Consider the following 20,631-nt stretch of genomic DNA (forward strand, 5'->3'; position numbering starts at 1 on the left):
TTGAAACCAGGAGAACCAGGGGCTTTTTTATCCTTGAAACAAGAGCCCAAATGTCAAGGGGAAAATCAAGGTTTTTCTTTTTCTTAAGCAGCAGAAGTAAATAATATTTTTGCTTGTGCCACGCGTTATTCCATTTCGGCGTTCTAGAAGAACGCTGCTTCTTTAACTGAACGTTGACACAGTAGAAATTCACTGGAGAAGAATGACTTGAATTCTAAGTAACCTGCATCCATTTCAGAATAAACACTGCTGCAGGCTGTATCTGGTGATTTGGGTTTTGTTCAAAGAAACACGGCTGATGTCTTTGGCTGCGTGAGCTGCGTTTCCTTTTAAAACCTGTTTTTCGCTCTGCAGACTCATGTTTGACTGTTGGCGGTTCATCCTGTGCAAGGAGACAGGAGGTGACGATGGTCCTCCCGCGCGAGGGCCCAGTGAGGCCAGAGAGGAAGAAAGTGACCCTCGGGTTGATGTGTCTGACGTCATCAGGCTCGTTCAAGACCAGCCGGGGGCGACGCCCACACCCACAGGTAGGGCTGCCTTACACCTTTGGGTCCTGATCGCGCCTCTGGTCCTCCCGGGGGGATCGACGTGTTTTAGATCTGGGGGAACAGTGCACCTTGGCCTCCTGGGCCGCCTGCCAGTGGGGGCGGGCCCAGGCTCGGTCCAGGGGCTGCCCCTGCCCTCGTGTGGGTGAGACGTCACCCCTGCACGTTTGCCCGTTTGGCTTCCTGGCAGTCGACCCGCTGAGGCTGGCTCTGGTGGGACCACGAGAAGCACCTGTCTGGGTTTTAGACGGAGCACGGTGCTCCCCCAGGGCACTGTTCCCGGCCTTCGCTTCAGCTTCAGAACCACGCACGCCGTTGTTTGGATTTGGTGCCTTGTCAGACTGAGGTGGTGCCAGGCTTGCACTGGTCACCACAGCAGTGGCCCACGCCCGTGGGACACACTGGGCGGCGCCCACCCGCCCTCCTCGGAGCTTGGCCTGACCCCTGGTCCAGGCCCGGGCCCCCTTTCTTCCTGTTCCTGGCCGTCCTGAGCCCTCTCCCCACACCTCTTAGTGGAGGAACGTAGCTCCTGTTCTTAGTTTTGCCTGTGTTTAATCATCTGTTGCCATTCCTTCCCAAACTGACTCCCAAAGTAGTTTTCCCTGGACGAGGGATGCGCGCACACGGCCACCTGAGGTCCGGTGGTAATCTGCTGGTGAGCGCGCTGGCCTGGGCCATGATGTCCCCCTGGGGCTGGGGAGCCAAAAGCCAGAGACTCGTCCGGGAACTTGGGTAACAGTTCTTCCGGCTCTACCGCTGGAGCTTTCTCGGCCCCAAGCTGGTTCCCGTGATGGCTTGGACAGCTGGGGCTCAGGGCAGCGCTGTCGTCCTGAGACTGCGCTGAGTCCCTGGGTCGCCGGCTCACGGCTGTGTCCTGGGCTCCGTCCTGCTGCGGGTGTATGGGGTATGAAGTCTGCTTGTGTCAGAACTTAAGTCTTTGAAATCAGTATGTTAGATTTTTATTGTGGTAAAATGTACGTAACATAAAATTGGCCGTTTCAACTGTTTTTAAGTGTGCGGTTCAGTGGCGTGAAGCACACGCACATTGCTGTGCAGCCGTCACCGCTGTCCGTCTCTGAACTTCCTCATCTCCCCAAACTGAAGCTCTGTCCCCGTGCAATGCTCCCTGCCCTCCCCTCCCCCAGCGTGGGCCCCACTGTCCACTTTCTGTCTCCGTGAATCTGAGTCCTTCAAAGACCTCGTGTCCGTGGAGTCAGACAGTGTCTGTCTTCTCGTGGCTTATCCCAGCCAGCGTGGCGTCCTGGAGGCCCATCTGTGGTGCGTCACTGGTCGGTGGTTCACTCCTCAGAGCTGCGTCCTGTTCCCTCGTGGGGATGGTCCACACTGTTTATCCATCGTCTGCTCAGACACTTGGGTGGCTTCCGTCTTTTGGCCGCTGTGAACAGCATTGCTGCGAACAAGGCACACGGATGTCTGCCCGAGGCCCTGCTTCCCTTCTTTGGGCGCATCCCCAGAAGCGGGATTGCCGGTCATGAAAGCGTTCGCTGGTTTTGAAACCAGAAGGGAAGCTGGTTTCCTCCTGTCGAACTGGGTGACGGTGAGGTGAAAGGCTGATCTGTCTGGTCCAACTTCCAGACTCCGCGTCAGCAGACACTTGTCTTGGAGAAGGTCAGGGGGGCTGGACCGGGCTGCGTGAGCACCGGTGAGCTTGATGTGGCAAGGGGGCCTTCCTCCTCCCGCCTCCCCGTCCACGCAGGGCCTTCGCGTCCACATGCAGGTCCCTGCGAGCTCCTGCTGCCGCCCGTGCCTCGGAGCCGGTGGGTGACGGGTCTGCGCCGCCTGCCCTGGCTGCGCACGCGCCACGTACGGAGGACAGCGGGCCCGCAGCCGCGGTCGGCGTGGCCCCGTTCCTCGCAAGCAGGCTGCGGGGCGCGGGGATGCATTTGTCTGGGAACGTTTGCTCGTGTTTCTGAAGGCCTGCTGTCTTCGCAGAGCCTGAGCTTCGGGGCAGGAATGGGAGCTGAGAACGCGTCGCCGCGTCCCTGTCACAGCAGAGGCGAAGGGGCGGGACCACCACCATCGCCGTGCACGTTTCCTTTTTAGAAAGTTCTGTCTGTCCTGGTTGGTTAGTAGTGTCTGTAGTGATGCCAAAACGCCACCTACAAGATTCGTTGAATTGTGAAGTTGCTGTTGTTTGGGTCAAAAACCTTAGCATATCGGTAATTGCTGGTAGCTGAACCCAACACCTTAGTGCATCTACGGTGTGAGATCCTTCAGGGGTCTGGGGAGGGGACTCCTGAGGAGGGGGTCGGAGGAGACTCAGGGAGGGGCCCTGGGCCATTCACATTTCTGGGGAGGAAGGTTTGCAGAGACAATTCGCTTGGGCTGAAAATACATTTCAGAAAAGGGGAAAACGACCACAGGAAAGTGATGCTTGGAGAGAAATTGGCTTCCTGTCTGTCCCCAGCGTTTCTGGCCTGGGTGGTGGTTGCAGTCTAAGGAGAATGATCGCGGCCCTCTCGGGGGTCGAGCTGTGCAGAATTGGGCGGACGTCGCACTCGCGGTTTCCTGGTTCTTGTCTCCCGAAGCTCATTCTGTGTCTCGGGACCGTCTGCACTTTCCTGGGAGCCTGTGGTGTTGCCGGCCCTCCCGACCGAGCCAAGAACACCCGGCCTGGCCAGTCTGTTCTTTGTGGTTTTGTGCGTCTCAAGGGGGACGTTCTCAAAAGACAAATACGCTGGTGGTGGAAACGGAGCTCCTGGTGTAACGTAAATGATTCACTTCTCATTTTTAACCTTTTCTGATCCCTTGGTCTTTATTTGGACTTTTTATATTAGCCAGGAAGCTAGAAGGAATTCCTTTTTGTTTTAGGAGCCGTGTTTTAGAGAACACAGCACCATTCCTGAATTTATAAATATTTGGAGACTAGCCGGTGTGTTGCAGGTTGACGCTGGGAGCAGATTGACCATCTTCTCAGGGCAGCTGCCGGAGGGCCAGGGCCGGGTGAGGCAGCCGGGGGGTGGGGGGAGGTCTCAGGGTAGAAGGACCCCGAGCTGATCAACCCCCCGGCCACCTTGCAAAGCTGTGGGGACTCCAGGGGGGTCCTCTGTCTCCCAGCGTCTCCTGCACGCTCTTCTCAGGGGACTGACCTGGTGTGTCTCATCGTTACTTAGCATGGACAGGCCGCATCACCTAGAGCCAGGAGTGACGGCTGAGCTGCTGGAGGAGTGGCTCACAGGCCTGAGGACGCCTGGGGAGCCCTCAGCCCAGAGCCCGGCCCCCGGGACCCACCTCTGGCAGCCAGCGCAGCACGCGAGTTTGTTAATGTTTCATCAGAAACGTCGCGGGTTTTCTGTTTGACTGTGTGCTTTTCAACACATGCCGTATGGCCAAGGTGACCAAGTGGCCGCATCCTCCTCTGAGTATGACCAGCGGGTACAGGCTGCATCTCTCCTAGCCAGGAGGGTGTCTGAGGGGCCAGCCTTTGCGCCCTTTGACCAGGTCCCACTGCCCAGAAATTCCTCCTCCCCTGGCCTTGCCCTGTGAACCCTGCCTGCCTAACCAGGACTGGCAAACACCCCACCTGTTCCAAGAAGCGGTGCTCCCGGCATCCCGCCCATCATCCTCCCCATGGGGCTGCGCCTGCAACCCCATGACCCCATGGCCCCGCAGAGCGAGCGCTGCTCCTGTCTCTGGGCTCTGCATCACAAATCAACATGACGATTAACCGCGAAGAACTAGAAAAAAATGGCAACGATACGGCCTTTCTATGCGTGGCTCTCCTACAAGGCAGGATCAGTAGGACAGATGTCTCAACAGAAATGCAAGCTTTAGGGATGACACAGCAGCACGAGTACGAGAAACACTGTCCTGTGACTAAGCGGAAACGAGAAATGTCCATTTCCCACAGGGATCTCCTTTGTCTCTATCGCTATGGACAAAAAATGTAAACCCACTGCTGGTAAGAATGCCTGTCCTGACAGCGGACCTGGAAATCAGGTTGATGGTGTGGATAAAAATCTTCAAGCATTTTGTTTTCAATCAGCAATCTCCACTTCTAGGATTTAAACTAAGGAATTAATTAAAAATTGTCATGAAGATTCATAAACAAAGATGTTCAGCAGAGTCATTATTTATGATGATGGATATTTTGGGAAAAGCAAAATCACAGGATTGGGGGGTGGCAAAATCATTTCGTTGTCCGGTAGTAACTGTCCCATGTCTTATGCTCTAAGAAGTGATGCAGCCGATTATAAAACAATACACTGTGATGGCAATTTTGTGAGCACAAAGTGTGTGTAGTTTTGATGAAAGACCTATGATGGGTGCCTCAGTGTATTTTTATCATGCATTCGCAGTTGTTTCTTTCCTCTGTTTTTCCGCATCAGGAAGCCTTACTGTCTCTGAGATACTCGTTTCCCAAAGCAGGACGTGAGGCTGGACCCTGTTGGCCCCAGGACCCACCTCCCATCCCACGCTGACCCTGTTCCCGTAAGCGTATGCCCACGCGGGCGCTGTTTCCACAGGAACTGTCCCCACTGCGTGGTCCCTTTGGGATGCGCCCAGCTTCTCCTGAGGGCAAGAGGGCACAGAGCAGCTTTGAAGGGAGGTCTGGTGGGAGAATTTTCCTGGGGGAGAAGCTGGCTATGAACAGAGCCGCGGAAAGGGGGGCTAGGCAGCCCCCCCCCATGCTCCCACCTCCCAATCCCCTCCATTGGGTCACACGGTGGGCACAACTTGGGAAGGGGCCAGGCCCCCTCCCCCATGGCGCCCCCCACCCTGGGCCAGATGCTCCAGAATAAACAAATCAAGAATAAATAAAAATAAATGTATCAGGTGCCTCTTTGGTGTCTGTGGAGATGATCGTAGCATTTTTATTAACATGACGTTAGGAGACAATGCAGTTGTGCATTTTACCGTATTTAGTCCTCTGTGTTCCAGGCATAAACCCCAGCCAGTCGTGATAATGTTCTTTTAATGTGATGCTGGAGTCTGTTTAGTACCATTTTTTTCTTTCTTTACAGTTTGATCTTTGTACGCAATATGTTGCAGAAATCTTTCCATGTCAGTTCACTTAGGTCGACCTCAGTTTGTATTTCAGGTGTGACGTACTCTAAGTACCAATTTGATGATTCTGGTTTTTAGAAATAGATTTTAACCTTTAGAACAGTTTTACATTAGCAGACAAGTCGTGAAGGCAGCGCACAGCTCCCATGTACCTCTCGCTCAGTTTCCACTATTAGTGGCATGTTACATTTTTATCGCGCGCTTGTTACAATTGATGAGCCAATGTTGACACATTGTTATTAAATGAAGTCCTTACTTTATTCAGATTGCCTTGGTGTCTACCTGCTGTCCTTGTTCTGTTAGAGGGTCCCATCCTGACACCACGTGGCACTTAGTCACCAGGTCTCCTCAGGGTCCTCTCGGCTGTGACGGCCTCTCAGACTCACCTTGTTTGGTGACCTCGACGGCTTTGAGGGGGACCGGCACGCGTTCTGTAGGACTGGGCTTCGTCTGATGTCCTTCTCCTGGTTAGACTGGGGCGGGGGTTTGGGAGGAACACCCCAGAGGCAAAAGTGCCCTCGGCATCACCATGACTCACCCCGGAGGGTGTTGGCCCTGGTCACTTGGCCAAGGTGTGACTGTCAGACTCCCCATGGCACAGGTTCGCCCCCTTTGCGGTCCGTGCTTTTGGAACCAGGCTGCTCCGTGCAGCCCATCCCAAAGGACGGGACTATGTGAGACCATCGTATTTAAGGGCGTTTAATTAATTTTACTGGCCATCCGTTTCTGCTTCTGTCTCTATTTCTCGTGCTTTATTTCTGCTTTAAGAATCTTTTGAGCTCCTTCCTGATTCATTTATTTTTCATTCAGTCTCGGGGCATTAATGGAATGAATCTATTGATCTTTCCTGCCCCCCAACTCCCTGCCGCTCGGCGGGCACCTCCGTTCCCACACCCCTCGTTTCCTGGCACCGACTGGGCAGAACCAGAACCTGGTGTCTCCATCAGTCCGCCTAGTCCCGCTCGTACTGGGGTGAGTGAGGATGGGCATCGTGTGCCAACCGGGTCTCCACAGAGCTGAACCGAGTGTACCAGCAGGCGGATCGTTTGATTTTCACTTCTCAGCCGTGAGCCTCGGTGAGCCCGAAGCCCTCGGGGAGGCTGCTCTGTCTGCACGGACTGTCCAGGCCTGCTCTCTCCCCAGCCCAGTGCCCGTCCCCACCCTCGCTCTCTCCTGTGGGCGACCCTGAGCCCACCCCACACGGGATTGAATCCCTTGCAGGAGCGCCTTCCCGCCGGTGCCACCCTTCCACCTGCACCACACGCCTGCCTTCCTGGCTGTCGCTGCCTGGACCTTTCCCTCCACCTGAGCCCCACCTGTGCCCTCCTGTGCCCCACCTGAGCTCTGCCTGAGCCCCACCTGAACCCCACCTGTGCCCACCTGTGCCCCACCTGTGTTCCACCTGACCACACCTGTGTTCCACCTGTGCCCACCTGAGCCCCGCCTGAGCCCCACCTGTGCCCACCTGTGCCCGCCCGAGCCCCACCTGAGCCCACCTGTGCCCCACCTGTGTTCCACCTGACCACACCTGTGTTCCACCTGACCACACCTGTGTTCCACCTGTGCCCCACCTGAGCCCCACCTGAACCCCACCTGTGCCCACCTGAGCCCCGCCTGAGCCCCACCTGTGCCCACCTGTGTTCCACCTGACCACACCTGTGCCCCACCTGAGCCCCACCTGAACCCCACCTGTGCCCACCTGAGCCCCGCCTGAGCCCCACCTGAGCCCACCTGTGCCCGCCCGAGCCCCACCTGAGCCGGGTCTCCATTCTCGCTGGACCCACATCATTCCAGAGGTGCTGTGGTGTCTCCCGCCCAAGAGCCTGCCCGCCGTCTGCACCCAGCCCCTCGGTACCCTCGCAGTCCTGTGGCTGTGGGTACCATCCACGTCGGGACGCCTGGGTCGCTCTGAGCCCCACCTCCAGCTGCCTCCGCGGCATCTCCGCCTGCAGGCCTTGCTGACGGCTTGCTCCACACCTGCTCCACCCTCCGGCCTCTCCGTCAGTTCCCTGCCCCGCAGCCCCTGGAACCTCCTCTGGGGTCTCTGGGCTGACCCTTGTCATCGTGGACTCAGTGTCTCTGTGCTGTTCACTCGTTTATTCTCTCTCCATGTGCGTAGAGATGATTTGATTGATTCAGATTCATCTAAAATATTGGGGGAATTCCCTGGTGGTCCAGTGGTTAGCATGCTGCACTTTCACTGCCGAGGGCCCGGGTTCAATCCCTGAATAGGAAACTCGATTCCACAAGCTGCGCAGCACGGCCAAAAATAAGTAAAATAAAATAAAATGCCTAAATAAATAAATAAAATAAAATAAAATGCCATTTTCATACCAAAAATGTTCGGAGCCATGGTTTTGCTTTGGAAGAACATGCTTTGAAAAAATAGAAAGCGTATAAACTACAAGTTCTTATGGTAATTCTTACCATATGTTTGTTTTCCCTGTGGACTGTACTTGTGGTCTTGTTTTAGCTGCTTTAAAATCCGATCTGGACATTTAGCCAGGCAACTTTTTCAGTTACTCTCTGAAAACAGAGAGTAATGAAACAGCATTCATTCATTTCATTGGCACCGTCTGCAACTCTGAAATGCAATTTTTTATTTATTGAATTAAGTAGACCGTGAAATGTGTTCGAGATGCAATATTCCATTTCTCCATGCTTTGAAGGACCCAACAACTGGTATGATTTCTCTGTATAATTTCTCCTCCTTCAGATATCAAGGCTTGGCTGAATTATGCACCTTTAGTCATTTACTGTCCTTCTCTTCTTAAATAAACAGACCTACCAAGTAGTTTGATGCCTCTTCAGGAAACGCCACGTCTCCTAGTGTCTGACAACTCTCGTGAGCTTTGCCACCTCTCTTGACCCGTCCCCTGTGCAGCTGGGACCTTTTCTGTTTTCTGAGGTTAGAAGCGGGAAGGCGATCATGACACCTGGAGAGTTAGGCGTTTAAGGGAAAGGGGGGTGTGGCCAGCAAACCCAGGTGGCCTCCTCACCTGCAGAGGGAAGGGCGTGGATTTGTGCATCGGGAAATGGGAAGAGGGATCTGGGTCTTCAGGACTCAGTTCTGAGGTCACCTGACGGAAGTACATCTTCTTTCTTGTGTTGGCACAAACACGGAAGAAAACTTGACCCGGCAAGCAGCTGTGCAGCCCACGCGTGGGTGTTGCCTCCTGCACATGTGTGTGGTCCGTTATGGACACTCCCAGGCACACGTGTCTCTTGGGTGGAGCTGGATCCCTGGGGTGTGGTTAACAGGACCCAGCAGCCTGGCTGCAGAGTCGGGACAGGTGTCTGCAGACAGAGATGTTGGGACAGGCGGGGATCTGATAGATACCCTGAGTACAGACAGCTGTTAACCAGGGAGCAGCCTCACACCTGGGGGCAGGAGGACAGGGCCCTGGCTGGCCTGGGCTTTTGAGGGGGGACAGAATTCAGTGGGTGGAGGGAAAGAGGAGCCCCCCTCCCGCCCCGGCTGGGGGACGCGGCACCTTGTGCTGTTCATCTGCTCTGACAGATGAAGTGGGTAGAAACAGGGATTACCACCTGGTGGGTGTTCATCTCGAAGCAGATGCTGGGAGACAGGAAGGGAGGGTTACACGGGGGGCGGGGAGGGGCGAGGTGCCCTCGCAGTAAAGTAGATAAAGAAAAAGCCACCCTGAGATCTGAGGACACTTAGACCCGATGACAGTTTCTAGGAAATGCTGGGAACAGTGACCTCGCTAAAGGCCGCTAAAGGCGAGTGACTGGCAGACTCCAGTCTGTGGGAAGCCTTACGTGACCAAGGAAAAAGTTGCAGAGAAGAAAGAATTGGAGGAGAACCTGCAGGTCCGAAGAGCCGCCGGGAAGTAACAGCCAATCCAGTGTGTGAGCTGGACCGTGCAGATCCCAATTCTAACAAACCCATGGGGCTCAGAAAACAGAAAAACGATATTTAAACTAAGAACTGTTAACTGCATCATGGCCACGCAGCTGTCGATTGTCTCGTGTTTGTGTTTAGATGGTGGTGGCTGGTCTCCTTAGATCACACGGGGGCAGGAGCGGGGCGGCGGTTGGCGGGATGAGGGAGGCGCAGGGCGGGTCGGGCGCAGACACCCGCAGTCCTTACCCTGTGCCGCTGCTTCTGTGCACATTTGAAGTTTCTACTGTGGGCGGAAAATCCCCTGTAACGTAACTTGCGTGGTAGAGACCCCCGACTGAGGCCACGACTGTGGGTCATCACATTCTGGGCTGGTTCTCTGCCGGATCGCATCCCTGGGGACCAGCGGAGAGCGGGCTTCTTTCTGTCCAGCCGGGCCCACAGTTACGAGACCTGAATGCAGAGGAACGGTTTTCACTTTTCAAATAAATCTGGTGCGTTTTTCCTCCTTAAAAAAAAGCCATGATTGGGCTTCCCTGGTGGCGCAGTGGTTGAGAGTCCGCCTGCCGATGCAGGGGACACGGGTTCGAGCCCTGGTCCGGGAAGATCCCACATGCCGCGGAGCGGCTGGGCCCGTGAGCCATGGCCGCTGAGCCTGCGCGTCCGGAGCCTGTGCTCCGCAACGGGAGAGGCCACAGCAGTGAGAGGCCCGTGTACCGCAAAAAGAAAAAAAAAAAAAAAAAAAAAGCCATGACAAGTCTGCTCCGAGTGCAGTTTCAGCCGCAGCAGCAGGCACGTGGGGCGGCCCAGTCTGCCCGTTGCTCGCGTGCGTGTGGGACCAGGAGCCGCAGGTCGCGTGGGCGTGGCTTTGGCACAGGGACTGGGCGGGCGTTGGAATGAGCCTGGAAGCTTCATGGCCCTGCCCTGAGGTGGGGTGGACGAGAGTCGCCCTCGGGAAGAGGAGGGCTGCTGCCCTGAGTGACACCCCACCCCGGGGGTGTCCCCGACAGCTCCTGGCTCCGGGGCGCCGTCTGAGGTTGGTGCCCGGGACACCGAGTCAGAGACGCTAACTGGCCTTTGCGAGACTGACTCCGGGCCACCAGCGCCTGGAAGGACTCGCCCGGCCCCTGGACTCAGGTGCCAGCGGAGGCCGGGCTGGCCATGGCCTTGGGCCGTTCGCCTTCGGGTTTGCTGTGCGTCCCCCTGTGGGCTTAACCTTTGCCACAGATGGCGGCCAGGCCCCACGCGAGCCGAGGGGTGAGCTCTGGAGTCACGGCGGCCCTTCCCGTCCCCCCGAGGGCACTGACTCCAGTGGGGAGTCGGGGGTGGGACACGGAGAGCAGGAAAAGCCTGCTCTTAGGGCGTTAGCAGAATCACTGCAGGAAACAACGGGCGGGAGCTGATCTGAAGCTCTTCCCCAGGTTAAGTCTCCACCCCCCGCGGAGCCCAGGAAGCAGGCAGGGTTCATCCTGGCCTCACGGCCACACGTACCGCTCAGAATCTGCAGGGACGGGCCTCTGTGGCCTGCACTCGCCTCCCGCCTAGGCCGCCAGCACCTGCTCGGCGCCTCCAAGGTGGACGGGGAGGCCCTGGCCCGGCCCGGCAGCAGGGCGGGGACGGGCCTCTGTGCCCCGTTGGGTTCGTCCTGTGGAGCCTCCTTTTCTCAGGGGCCTGTTTCCTGACGTCCTTTCCACTGGACGTGGACGCGTGATTCAGAGCCAGAGGAGCCCGTCGGGGTGAGTGAGGTGAGGGGTGCAGGATGCTGCGGCCGCTTTAAAGACACTGGACAGTTTCTTCCAAAATTCTTACCACGTGATCCAGCGACCGCTCTCCTGTGTACTTACCCAGACGAGCTGAAAACTTACACCCACACAAAACCTGCACATGGTTGTTTATGGTAGCTTTATTCAGAGCAGCCAAGACTTGGATGCAGCCAGGGTGCCCTTCAGCAGGTGACAGATAAACAAATTGTGGTCCATCCGGCTGATGATTCTGTTCAGGGCTGAGAGGAAATGAGCAGAGAGGATTTTAGGGCGAGTGAAACCATTCTGCACGGTTGTGGTGGTAGCGCAGGACATCACGTATCTGTCAACACCCAGAGAACTTTACAGCACAAAGGGTGAACCTCAATGCGTGCAAATGAAACAAACCATTGAGGGGGTCAGGGGTCGCAGGAAGCACACAGACGTGACAAATGTGTGGTCAGTAAAGGGTGGGTGACGTGCCGACATGAGTGGCCTGGGGAGGGAGGGGGTCTGTACACAAGGGCCAGGGGACCTCTGGGGTTTGTTAGTGGCTTCCTCCCTATTATTAACAGTTAACAATTAGGCAGGAATGTTTGCCTATTTGAAGTGTGGTGTTGAAGGACCTCTTCTCCTATCTTTATTTTTGAGGATGGCGTGAACAGGACGTGTGTTCTCAGTCCCCGACCAGTGACCCTCTGGGTGCAGGAATGTCATGTGTGGAAGGGGTCCCAGGGGCTGGTGCTGAGACACACAGACCGTCTCACGCCACTGGGACCCGGCTGCCCTGGCGTCCCCAGCGCTGGCCCCCCAGAGACTTCTACACACCACCCCCGTTATGAACAGGCCAACCTTCCTGTGGGACCCGGGCCGCTCCCCAAATTCTCAGTTCAGAGGTGTTGATGGGCCTTTTGAAAGTGGGACCAGTTTCCTGGCCCTGGACACGTTAGTGTTAGGGTTTGTGTTTCCCAACAAATAAACACTTTGGAAGATATGACAGGATCACATCACAAGGTCTAAGTTCAGCAAGGGGATGCCTCGTGTGCCCCCCAAATTCATGTGTCAGAGTCCTGACCCCCAGCACCTCAAAATGTGACCTTATTTGGGAAAAGGGTTGTTGCAGATGTAACTAGGTAAGATGAGGCCTTACTAGAATGGGGTGGTCCTGATCCAACGTGACCGGTGTCCTCATAAAAATGGGAAATTGAGACACACACAGGGAGAAGAGACACATAGAGGGAGAAGCCATGTGAAGATGAAGGCAGGGATCAGAGTGATGCTTCTACCAGGCAAGGATGCCAAGAACCACCAGAAGCTGGGAGAGAGCCCGGGACAGACCCTCCCTCACGGCCTCAGAAGGAGCCAGTCTGCTGGCACCTTGACCTTGGACTCCTGGCTGGAGACTCTGAGAGAACAGATCCCTGTTGTTTAAGCCGCCCAGTCCGTGGAACTCGGTTACAGTGGCCCCAGGACACTCATAGTTTTCCTGCTGGTCATCTGCCATTTAATGCAGTTACCAAGCTTTTGGTGAAAGCCTCTGATTTAGTGCTGGTTATTTGGAAGAATATGTTTTTGGGGTTGAAGTGAAGGAATCAACAAGACGGTGTGGGATTTATTCGCTGGTGGCAGAAAATTCGTGGATGCTTTGTCAGAAAAGATTTTCCTTAATCTGAAAACAATCTGAAATGTTTTTCTGGAAAACATTTGTGATTCAGCTGCTCTGGGAGCTTATTTTCTAGATGTCTTTCTGCAAAGCACGGACGGTAAATACTAAGTCCTCGTGCAGGACGATGGTTACACCTCGAGGTTACTGTTTCTCTAAAGTGAATTCTTTAAAACTCCAGTTTAAAAATTATCCAGTGGAGTCAGATAAAGAGAACACAGAGGAAAAGTACCAGGTGGTGGACTTCTTCTTTGTTTGGGAGGAATGTAAGTGTTTTCCTGACACCCTGTTGGATAGTCTTCGGGAGGTGAAGGCGGTGACTGTGCATTTTTAAACCCCGGAGCCTCATACCTGCTGCGGGGCCGTGATGGCAGATCCAGGAACGGAAGCTCGGGCGACTCGGAGGAAAGGGGCCTTTGTTTAGTTTGAAAGCAGAACAGGCACTTTGAAACTTGACCACATTCCTGACCTCAGCCCATCCTCGTGTCCACTGTTTAGTATGAAATGTCCACATTTTGTGTGGCTTATACAACAGCTGGGCCACGTATTGCACATACTCACTTGCTCTCCAGAGCACCGCAGAGGCAGGTGTGGGAGGACCGTTGCGGGGGTCTCCCTGGAGGGCGGCGGCCGGATTGGGGGCTGGGGAGGCTGCCCCAGGCCCCTCGTGCCCAAGGACAGGAGGAGGGACAGCACAGAGACGGCACAAAATGTCAGCAGCTGCAGCTTTCAAGGAAGAAAAATCAAGCACGTGGAAGAAAGAAAAATGTCACCTTTGAGTTTCAATTTCCAGATGCATCTGTGAACTTCACTGAACAGCAGATAAGGAATTTGTTTTACGCTCTGAGGAAAGTAAGGCCCAATCACGTCCTGTCATTTGAGGGCCGCACCTTGGAGCCAGGTGGGAGGAGCAGGAACAGGTTAGCTGGGCCCACAGGGCTTTCGCAGCCTCGGCGGCACTGGGATTTGGAGCCGGCCATCCTGCCGTGGGTCCGTCTTGCACCTTGTGGGGTGTGGGAAGCTCCCCGAGTTGTGACGACCAGAGATGCCTCCCGAGGCTGTCCAGGTTAGGGGCAAAATCGCCGCCCTCTCTCCCCCGACCCCTGCTCTGACAAGAGATGAAACTCCAACACAGCTTTGCTCTCCAGGGCGGATGGCGCTGCTAGGTTGGGGGCTCCACGTCCAGAGACCCCTGGTCCTGAGCCCTCCCTGGAGGCCGCTTGGCGAGCTGCCGGCCGGGGTTGGGGGCGGTTAGCACCACAAGGCCGCTTCTCCACTGCAAAGGCCGCTTCTCCACTGCAGAGGCTCTCCTTACCGGTCACCCGCAGATAACTCCCGGCTCCGCCCTGCCCCTCAAGCAAAGGTTTCATTTCTCATTTTTTCACAATAAGTATTTTAAGTCCTTAGAAACATCTCGCCCCTTTTTCATGTAAATCTTGAAGCTATTGTGTTTTTTACAATAAGCCACTTGTAACTGGTTTATTTTGACACCCTTGCAAAGGCTTGTCATAGCTTATTTTCCTGTGTGTCTGCGGACAGGAGTGTCCTTGGTGACGCTGACTACCCGCCGCCCGGCACGTGGAAGGTGCCAACATGTGAACACAGGGACACAGCGTCTCGCGGGCATCCGTGGTCAGCTGCAGGTGGAGATCCTGGCGTTCTGGAGGGTCCGGGCTCCGTTAAACACTGACTTTGACTTTGAAACCTGTGTGCTGGTATCTGAACGTGGAAACTGCAAAAATGCTGTCTGGTTTTGTGTAAAATACAGTGTTTCTGGGCTCAGATACATGGACCCAAATTTTACTGACAGGAATGTCCCAGGGGTGCAGGGCACCGACAGTTGTTGACGCAGTGTGTCCCTGAGAATTCCAATTCCCCTGCCCCCTGGTGGGCCGGCCTGGCCCCGCTAGACCCCCTTGTGCCAGCAGGTGGCACTGTTGGGCCGGCCAAGGCTGGACCACCTTTCCTTCCATGTTTAGGGGTGAAATGTGTCCTAAGGATGTGACAGAATGATGGGGACGCTTTAGGCGAGTACAGTTTGGATGAGCTGGAAGTCAGGCCTGCTACTTGGAGAAGCCAAGGGATCCCAGGAGGCCTTGAACCACAGGCTTGTGCACCCGCCCAGGAGTCACGCAGGTGAGTTTATGCACAGGCGAGTTTACAGGCAGGTCACCCTCCGGCTGGGGTGGTGCCTGGGTGAGCTCGGCGTTCTCTGAGTTTCTCCGCCAGCTTCTGGATTGTTGCAGGGAAGGTAGAAGAAAATGACTTGTGAGAAGCTCGACAGCGTCCAGGAGGGGCTGGTCTGTGTGAATGTCGATTGTCTGGTCCACCATTCACTTCAGTTTTCACAACAGCTTATTTAGGCATAATTCGCATACACGCAGAGCTCGGAGATATTGTGGGTTCGGTTCCAGGCCAACCACAATAAAGCAAGTACCTCGATGAAGCGAGTCACAAGAATTTCTTGGTTTCCCAAGAAATTGTAAAAGCTACGTTTACACTATACTGTAGTCTGTTAAGTGTGCAACAGCATTATGTCTAAAAAAAAAAACCTACATACCTTAATTGAAAAATATTTTAATGCTAAAAAATGGCAGTTATCCTCTGACAACCCAGGGTTGCCACAAACCTTCAATTTGTAAAAAATGCAGTATCTGCGAAGCACAATAAAACAAGGTGTGCCTGTACCATAAAATTTCACCCTTTTAAAATGTATAATTTGGTGGCTTTTAGTGTATTCACAGAGCTGGGCAGCCACCAGTCTCTAATTTTAGACCATTCCCCTGGCCCCAAAGAAACCCACACACCAGCACTGACTCCCCAGCCCCCTGCAGCCCCCGGCAGCTGCTAACCTGCCTTCTGCCTCTGTGGTTTTGCCTGCTCTGGATGTTTCACATACTGGACTCAATACGCGGCCTTTTGTGTCTGGCTTCTTTCCCTTAGCATGTTTTCAGGGGTCATACGTGTTGTAGCGTGTGTCAGCGCTTCCTTCCTTTCCGCGGCTGGATCGTGCCCCCCGCCCCGTGTGGATGGACCTCACTTCATGTCCGTCAGTCGATGGACACTGGGGTTCTTTCCACGTCTTGGCTGCTGTGAGCACTGATGCACTGGCGTCTGTGTGGCCCGGCTTTCCTTTCTCTTGGGCTGGACCTGGGATGGAGCTGCCGATCACGTCTCCCACAGCGGCTGCCCCCTGCGCCCCCCCACCAGCTCCCATCCCCACCAGCTGTGTCACTGTGCATCGGCTCTCTTTAGCCCACCGGCTGGGAGGGAGGTGGTGCCTCCTGTGACCTGATGTGCTTTTCCCTGATCACTGATGATGGTGAGCATCTTTCCATGAGTTTGAAGGCCGTCTTATACCTTCTTCAGAGAACAGTGAATGCAGGTCATTTTCATTAGGGGTGTTTGTTTTCTTACTGTTAGTTGTGGAGGGCTCTGCGTTTTCTGGGTACAAGGCCCTGCGCCCTCCTGTGTCCCTGGCTTTCACTCTGGGGCTCCCACCTGGTACGGCGGGTGTGCGGGTGAGTTGCTCATGGCCAGGGGGCCCTTCTGTGCACAGTGGGGCACGCGGCAGGTCCGGCCTCCGCACACCCATGCTGACAACCAAAACCGTGCCCAAGGGCATGAGTCACCCTGTGGGAAGTGCCACCTCACTAATGCGCTGACCCCTGAGGACCCAGAGGGCACCAGGGCTGGTTTCCTGCCAGGGTGAATGGGCGTGGTCCCCGGGGCTGGGTGCACCTGGGCCCGTGACACCCTGAGTGGAGCGTCTCAGAGCAGACTTTGTCTTGGGGAACGTGCCTTCCTGACGGGCAAGTTTCCAGGGTCTGGCGCCCCAAACCATGTGTTTTTTGCTTCTCAGGCTGCAGCAGGGCCTGGGGAGAGGGAGGAAGGTCCTGTGGGCACCACGGGGGTGTGGGGACCACGGAATTGTGGGGTGGAGGGGCGAGTGAGCGGGACATGAGCGTAGGTCGCCATGCCTCCAGCTTGCGTCCTGTGGGAAGGACCACATCACAGGGACGCCCCAGAGCCACCTGGGGTGACCACAGGGCGGGCAGAGAGAGGGGGATCTTAGGGCAGTGAAACCATCTTGCATGATACCATAATGGTGGGTATGTGACATCATGCATTTGTCCAAACTCAAAAACTGCCCGACGCAAACAGCGAGCTCTGATGTAAACCGCAGATTTAGTTAATAACGTAGAACATAGCAATACTGGTTCATCTGTCATAACGTGGGTACCACACCAGTGAGGGGGGATGTGTGGGGACTCCCTGCACCTCCTCTTCCGTGTTCTGCAAACCTCAAACTGCTTTCAAAGTTGAAGTCTTATTTCTAAGCGCTTGTCGTGGAAGGGGGTGATCCCACGTCACTGTCGCTGGGATCTTTTCCCACGAGGTGTGTCTGAAGCTGCCGTGACGGGTTTGCAGCCTCACCTCCTGCACCGTCTTCCTGACCGTGGGCTGTGCGCCCACCCGGCTGAGCAGGAAGGGACCGTGTGGGCAGAGAGTCAAAGCCTCGTCTGCACGTGCGACGCGGTCTCATCTGGCGTACACGGTTGGTGATGGAGCGTGTCTGGCACATTTATACGCCCACTACCTGAGATGGTTAAAACAGAGAATTGGGCTGCTACCAGCGTCCTTCTTATTAGACTTACAGAAACGAAGCACAAGCGGGTGAAGCAGTGAGACCGTGGTTCATTGACACGGATATTAACCATGTTTTTAATTTTTTAAACCCAGGACTCCTCCTGTGGCTTCCAGGTGGTTCCAGCCAGGTGGGAAGCTGCGGTTATTTCCTGCAGAACACCTGAGCTCACCCAAGGGCCAGCCTTCTCTCTTTGGGGCATCATGTTTTGAGGGGGTTTCTCTTTTTTATTTATTTATTTTTTATTTTTTATTTTTTTTAACATCTTTATTGGAGTATAATTGCTTTACAAAGGTGTGTTAGTTTCTGCTTTATAACAAAGTGAATCAGTTATACACATACCTATGTCCCCACATCTCTTCCCTCTTGCGTCTCCCTCTTTGAAATGCTAACACTTTTCCATTTGTATTTGTTGAAATTCCAGAGCTTTCCATGACGGATGCTAAAATTTAATCACCTTTTCGCTTGGTCAGCTTTTCATTTGAAATGTCAGAACGTAAGCAGGCATATTTGCTACCCAGTGAAATTACTCTAACTGAAGCTAGCCAACATCCTTCAACAGATACCCCTAAAGATCGTTTTTCTTCCCTTTGCAATAAAAACGACAGTAACTCTAATCTCAAAATAAACAAAATAGATGCAGCTGTGACCCGCAGAAGCATAATTACTAGCTAGATACCTTGTGAGCCGACAAATCACTAAACTTTAAACGTACATGAATGCACGTGTTCTACCAAACAGGCCGGAAACAGACAAGAATGGCAGGTCACAGCTCTATTGCAGCCGCTCCGAGGAAGAGGGCTGTGTCTGCCCCAGCCCTCCTCGGATTTTGCTGTGAAAATGGGTTGGAGGCTCCCTCAAGGTCAGCGCCCCGCCCCCAGGTCAGGGCCTCCTCTTATGTGGGAAACTGAGAGGCAGCCCCCTTTGTTGTCTCAGGAGTTTTTCTGAATGAATTCACCCAGAGCCAGAGGGAGGTGTGTATCCAGAGTTCACTGGGTCAGAAGAGATGCTTGTGCTCTGATGTCATTTTAAAACTTAACCCATGAAAGACCACGGCACAGAAGATGGAGCAGACGGACTTTCCCCTGACCCTTCCACTTGGTAAACACGGGCCCGTGAACTTTACATGTGAAAAAAGTGAGACGATGCTGAGGAGGAGGAGAACAGCCGGGATCCCAGGGCCCGAGAAGGACACAGTGGTCCAGGCTGGGCGCTGGAGGAACCAACCGGCAGCTGGAAGCGCCACTGGGCATAAAGCCCGGAAAGCCCGGACCAAAGCCTGCTCTCTCCACCAGAGGACCGGGAGAGGAAGGACAGCAATTTCTGGACGATACCTGCTCCACCCCAGCCTGACATCACGGGAAAACTGTGCCCCTCTACCCGCCAGGCCCCAACGATGGCGGGAACTTAGACTCCCACCCTGAGAGGCTGCACGAGGCTCCCCTGCCTCATTCGGTGGCAATGAGTCCCATCCCAGCGCTGACACTTGAGGTCAGTGGAGACCACGTGGGGAGCCTGGACGTCCCCCTGCCCTGGGACTCAGAGGAGGCTTAGTGGACCCAGGACTTTCACCACCATCCAGGGGACAAGTGAAGCCCCCCCCTACTACAGTGACAGTGGGGATGCTCAGGGAGCAGGGCAGGGAGCCCCAGACCCCCCAGCCGGGCGGCATCAGTGGAGACCCCCTCAGCAGTGACAAGGAGTCCCCCGACCTCTCACCCTCTGCCCCAGACGTTGAGAGTCTTGTGTCACTGCTGGGGAACCTGGCCTCTACCCTTGCCTGGCAGTAAAGAGGCGGTGACCTTACTTCCCTCCCTATTGGAGCACCCAGAGGAAGTCAGCCAAAAGAGCAGATTTTTAACAAATCCAGAGTTTCGTAACATAATGCAAAAATGTCCACATGTCCTTCGAAAACTAACTGTCGTATCAGGAACCAGGAAAATCTCAAAATGAATGAAAAAAGACCAGATGCGTCAACACAGAGATGGGAGAGATGGCAAGACCGTCCGACAAAGAGGTCAAAGCCGCCACCACCAAACGCTCCACCGAGCGATTACAGACGTGCTTTAAAAGGGAAAAATGGGAAATCTCAGCAAAGAAATAGAAGGTGGAGAGAAGGAAATGGAAATTTCATAAATTTCCTAAATACTGTAATTGAAGCAAAAAATCCCAGTTAGTGGGCTCAGCAACAAAAGGGAGAGGACGGCAGAAAGAATCTATAAACTTGAAGCTAAAACAACAGAAATCACCCAACCTGAACAACACAAAGAAAATAAACTGAAGGAGAAAAAAAAGAAGAACAGAGCCCTGGGGACCCGAGGGGATTCTAACAGAAGATCTGACCTTCCCGTCACTGGAGTCACAGGAGAGAAGACAGAGGAGGGGCTGAAAAGTACCTAAATAAAAGCTGAAAATGGCCCAATTTGGCAAAAGACACAACCCAAATATTTAAGAAGTTAGTAGAGCCCCAGTTAGAATAAATCCCCCCGAACCACACCAAGACATATAGTTAAACTTCTGAAAATTGAAGGCAAAAATTTCTTGAAAAGCACAGACTACCACAATTCACTTGATAGGAAACATAATTTGAATAGTCTGAAGCTATTACAGACATTGAGTTCATAATTTAAAAACTCTCAAAAAAAATCTTCAGATCAGGATGGTTTCACTCAAGAATTCTACCAAGCATTAAAGAACACCAACTCTGCACACTCTCTTCCTATTCATCTTATGAGGCTAGTGTTACACTGATGCCCAAACCAGACAAAAAAGAGAAAGAAAACTATGGACCAATAGCCCTCATGAGTACAGACACAAAATCCATAACAAAATATTAGCAAATAGAATGAAGCAATATATAATAAGAATTATTCATTATGGCCAACTTGGGTTTAATCCAGGAATGCAAGGCCGGATCAATATTTGAAAATTAATCAGTGTAATCCACCATGTTAATGAACTAAAGAAAAATCACATGGTCATTTCAATCAATGCAGAAAAAGTATTTCACAAAATTCAACACCCTTTCAGAAACATAGGAATACAGGGGAGCTTCTTAACTTACCAGAGTACTTACAAAAAAATTCCTACAGCTGACATTCCACTTAGTGGTGAGGACGGTATGCTTTCCCCGTACAGCTGGG

At 53.9% G+C, this 20,631-nt stretch overlaps 1 protein-coding gene across 1 annotated transcript in view; it reads left to right on the forward strand.

The window, feature by feature from the left end:
- Positions 1-391: 391 nt before the first annotated feature.
- The window catches only part of MCF2L (MCF.2 cell line derived transforming sequence like), a gene marked incomplete at its 5' end in the record, with an annotated part of 121,080 nt that continues 100,840 nt past the window's right edge, over positions 392-20,631 (forward strand). Inside the window, one exon of the mRNA XM_082602416.1 lies at positions 392-527. The remainder of the gene's footprint in view (positions 528-20,631) is intronic.

Source organism: Mesoplodon mirus (assembly GCF_964341445.2).
Source record: "Mesoplodon mirus genome assembly, chromosome: 17".
In the NCBI taxonomy this organism is placed as follows: Eukaryota; Metazoa; Chordata; class Mammalia; order Artiodactyla; family Ziphiidae; genus Mesoplodon; species Mesoplodon mirus.